Below are 5,135 nucleotides of genomic sequence, written 5' to 3'. Positions count from 1 at the left end.
GATACATGATGTATTAGGTTCAGGGAACATAACTTTTTTTCTTATTAAGTGGTTGTTCTAATATTTGGGGAATGATCTATCATTTTGTAATTAGATATATATATATATATATATTAACTTAATGAAGTCTTAGCTTTCTTATGATCCAATGTTCTTTGTGTGTTTGTTGTTGTGGATTTATTGTTTATTTCATGCTCTACTTTGACATCTAGGCTAATCTCCAATGTGTATACTAAGACTTATGAATTTTCTTTAAATTTTTATTTCATGCTAATCAACAGCCTTCATAGTATGTTTTAGTTCTGAAATATAGAATCACGCTTTAATACCACGCTTGTCACACCTTGCCTCCATAAACCAAAGCTATACGACTCAGACACTGTTTGGTAACCAACTAATCCTCCAAGATCACATGCAATACTTTAACAACACAAAACATGGCAAGATAGTCCAATAGAATCAAGTAGTTTACTAATGTCATTCTGTAATTATAAGCTGATGAGATGCTAAATGTTACCATAGTTAGTTATGGACTTTGTTCTTGAGATCACCACCCAATAATTATAGTATCAGAGTAGAAGCATAATGATTACACAAAAAGAATTAAAAGGATGTAAGATAATACACATCATCCCAAACTATTTTCAAAGGCACAGCCCCTAATGCCATAGTCTTGGTTGTGCTCCACATACTCCTATGCACATGACTCCCCGACTATGCTGATGGAAGCCTCGCTCTACTTGGGTTCCTATACACTTGAATTAACATCTAAAAAGAGAAAATAACATGGGATGAGCTTCGCAAGCCCAGCAAGGTGGGGGGGGGGGTACAAGAACATATAACAATAATAATACTACAGCATGCTCAAACAAGTCCCTTAATGTAGCATTGAGTCCATTTTTAAATATTTTTTCTAGACAGTCATACTAATTCCAATAGATTGGTTTAAGTGCTATGCAATGTAGGTGGTATACCTATTCACCAGTAACTGTCGGTCCCTCTGCAATACAAGCTAATTTCAAATAGGATCACACCGGTTCCTGTATTATACTTCGGTACCCAATAAGCCCCTAGGAGTAACATCCTTAACTTCATTGGCCTGGACGTGCAATGCCCGTATATGACATTCATAGATTGTACAATGGACTTGACATTCTGAATGAACCTCGAACTTGACTGCAAGGATTAGCCAATACCTCATCCCCTATTGGCAAGGGATTGTAGCACCAATAATATGATTCCTAGCCATACATACTATTAATGAATGCAAGCACAACAAATCCATTGTAACACCCCAAATCTTACCTCTTTACATTAATTATGAATAGGCAAGAGTAATAGGCTGGAGAGACCAACACTAGCTTGGCTGCCAGCAGTAGAATGCCAAGAAGGGAAGGATGACCCGACATGTACCATGCCTCTTATCAATAGTGTTGGAAGAGTTAGCAAGCAAAGTGGGCTAGCAGGTGTTTACTAACCCTTAAAATGGACTAGAAGTGATAGAGAGTACAATAGACGCAAAGGGGGGGAAGTCTAGCTCAACTGGCTAGAGAGTTCTGGACATGATAGGCCTGCTAGTCAAGTGAATAGAATGGCCATAATTGGCTGAAAATGGGTCCCACTTTTGGAAAATTGGACATGTGGACCTATTCCCATGGGTTCGATTTGAATAAGTGAGTTAATTAGTAAATCATAAAATGAATTTAATTTCAAGACATAATTTGTTGTAATTATGAATATATGTATATATATACACCTCATATTGTATAAGTAGTATATGTTATATATTATATTATATATCATATGGGTTAGTGGGGCTATATAAGAGCCACCACCGACCACTATACTCATTTTATTCACACAAAACTTCTTGGACAGCAAGAGGAAGAAAGAAGAAAGAAGTAGAAGAAGAAGAGAGGGGAAGAGAGGGAAATCCAAGTAGAGATTGTGGCTCTTAGGATCTTGTTAGAGGACTCAGCAACAAGGTAAGTCACTTACTCACCTATGTTAATCTGTAACAGGAAATGATTTCAGAAAATGGGAAAAAGGGAATGAACCGATTATGTAGAATGGATAACATTTCTGAAATTTCAGCAAGGAATTGATCTAAGGAGGTCATGTTTCTTACTGTTCTTTGATGGTTTAACTAAAGGACTTTAAAATCAGAAATTGGTTGCAAGAACCATGGCCGGTTGGGACTTGTGAGTGAGGATTCTCACTCAGAATCTTAAAACAGAAATAATACATGAGGATTTAGAGAAATCCTACCTTGATTCTCAGTTCTAAGGTTGTAAAAGTTCATGGATGATGATTTGGGGTCGAATTTCTTACAAACAAAGTGATATTAGAGAAGAATTTTCATGCGTGCAGCCTTAGATTTAGGTCTAATTATAAAGTTTTTACTCTAATCCCTACCTGTGAATGAGATTATGGAAAAATGAGGTATGATTTTGGGGATTTCCGCTGAAATTGTGTAGTTAATTAAAATTAACTTGTGGATTAGTGAGTTGTTAAATAAAGTGATGGATATTAAGTAATGTAGTACTATTGTGAAAGTTCATTACCGAAATAAGGCAACAAAGACTAGATTTGTGGAGAAATCTACAGGGAGAGCAAACAGAATAGAAATTCTACAGAAATAGCATGACCGGTGGGAGACATCCGGCCGGTCTGTTGGGCTAGGGTCTCTAGCTAGTTAGGCTTCCAGGGACCATTTTGCCCTTAGACTTTGACAGCAAAGTGTAAGTTTGAGAGGGGATCTGTATGACTTATAGGGGAATAAAAAGTGACCCAATTAGGGTGTGAATTAACTTAAAATATATTTTAACAAATATGCATATGATTTTGAATGTTAGGAGTTCCAGTTAATTGTGAGGGAATAAGTTCAGCACCTGGAAAAGTGGGAACTGATTCAGATTTTCCAGGTGAGTGGGTGCCCCTCTATCTTATTTCTTTTGGAGTGTTTATTATTGTTGCTCATGCATTATTTGTTGTGCTTATGTATAATGCATTTTTTTTTCTCTATTTGCACATATTTTCATGTTGTGGTATGATGGAAATGTGGAAGGTAAGGTAAGTGGAATGTGGGTCATAAGCAAGTGCTCATATATGCATTGTGTCGTTTGGATGATTAATTGTGCATCATTTAGTTTGCTGGTAAGGTATCACAACCACGAGTGCTACACCCCTTGTCCGTAAGTGGTTTGTTAATGACTAATTCCTACATATGTGGCTGCCTGATCAGCAGTGCACTTTGTGATGAGGTATGTGATATCAGTTGTGGAGTTGGACAGGATATGACATATTGTATGCCTGGTGGATAATATTATACGAGATTACCATCTAGGGGTTAGTCGAGGGACCAAGGCTCTAACTGGGACTGACTGGCTCCTGTTTGCAACGAACTGGAATTCCTGAGGGCCCAACGTACAAGGTAGGGAATGCTACCTCTGCTACGTAGCACTATACTCATAGGTGATGAGACTTAGTAATGGACTAGGAAATGTGAATAATTAAACAATTGGACTCATGAGCATCATTCTTTACATATGGATGCATGTGTTTGTTCTACCCCACCCTTCATTGAGCATTACTAGTGCTCACCCCCCATTTTCCTTTGATCTATAGATGAGGAGAGTAGTCACCTACAGGCTACTAGTACTGAGCATGACCTATGGTTATGGATCAGTTGGCATGTATTCCAAATTTTGATGATTTCAGTCATGGACCTGATTGCGAATGCGATGATTGTGTATATGGTGGACAGCTTAATTAAGATGTGATATTATGAGTCTTTTTGTGTATATATGAGGATGAAGGTAGAGGTCAGGTTTTGATGGTTGACAGGTGGAAGGATTCTTTTTGTGTACACACATTTTGATACTTGGGTTTATGTAATATAATGGATCACTGTAAGTAAATTCTGAAATTTTTGTACATATATTATCAGATACCACTTGGATGCAATGGGTGAGTATTATTCTTACTTGAATTTATATTATCCTCTACAATCTACTTTGATTTTGATTATTTATATCATTGGATGTGCTGTTGTGAACTCTCCTAGAGTAGGATTCTGGGGTAAGCTGGTTGATTGGTTACGGCAAGGTATCCAGTTCCGACATACTTGTGCCATATGAACGGGTAGGGTGTGAGATCCATACTCATGTACCCAAGGCACACGGTATTGGAAGTCCCCCTTCAGCCTCACCGTGCCCCTCACCATCCATATCCATCTCATCACATTCTCAAATTTCCACATATAAACACACATGCTCCCATTCACATAAAATGTCCATAAATAGGAAACTAAATGCACAACATGTATGACAAGAAGTTATGAGCATGAAAAAATGAAATTAACACAAACACTCCATAAATTAAATTAAAACACCCACTCACCTAATTGTAGGCAAATTTGGGAAATTTAGTAAGTACCCATAAATCCACATATCTCCCTCTTAAGATTAGGTTAACCTATCCAAAATACACATAATAATCATGTTTTAACCCCTTAAAGGTCCCGACACAAGCCCCTACAAAAATCCCAATTGGAACCTAAGCCACAGTTTGAAGTTACTATAACCGGGGGATGGTCCAACGGATGGTCCTGACCTATTGGTGCCAACCAGAGGATGGATTTGCAGCTCACAATCTGTCAAAAAACATCTAACCGGTTGATGCAACCGGTGGACGGTGTTGGTCAGTAGGTTGAGTTGACCGATTGACCCAAAACTTAGGGCGTCTAGCCTGAACCTGCCCAAATCCACTATACACCATTAGTGGGTCATTTAATCCTCTTTGAGCCACACAAAGTTTGAACTTACGGTGGGTGATCCGACCACCACCCACCTTTGGCTCAACTAGGTGATTTTCCCCAATAGGTGGGTTTAGCAACTTGGAGCCATGCATGCATGCTTAATGGACTTAAGTGAGGGCATGCATGCATGGATCCATCACATTCTTGCTCAAATGAGCGAGCAACATGGTGGGGAAGCCCTGACCTAGCTTTAGCTACATAAAATTAGAAATGAGAAGAGGGAAATGGAGTGGGGAGAGAATGACCTACCTTGTCATTGTTGGAGGGAGACCTTCACTAAGGAATCTTGGTGGGGGGGGCTCCTTCCTCAATTCTC

The 5,135-nt window shown here is 38.6% G+C and overlaps 1 long non-coding RNA gene across 1 annotated transcript; it reads left to right on the top strand.

Moving 5' to 3' along the window:
* Positions 1-1,862: 1,862 nt before the first annotated feature.
* On the top strand, positions 1,863-3,920 carry LOC122060905. The gene is made up of 3 exons (XR_006134496.1): positions 1,863-1,985; positions 2,856-2,924; positions 3,628-3,920. It is a non-coding gene; the product is annotated as an uncharacterized LOC122060905 (long non-coding RNA).
* Positions 3,921-5,135: the final 1,215 nt, after the last annotated feature.

Source organism: Macadamia integrifolia, chromosome 14 (genome assembly GCF_013358625.1).
Source record: "Macadamia integrifolia cultivar HAES 741 chromosome 14, SCU_Mint_v3, whole genome shotgun sequence".
Lineage (NCBI taxonomy): Eukaryota > Viridiplantae > Streptophyta > Magnoliopsida > Proteales > Proteaceae > Macadamia > Macadamia integrifolia.
This window is presented reverse-complemented; position numbering and strand designations above follow the sequence as displayed.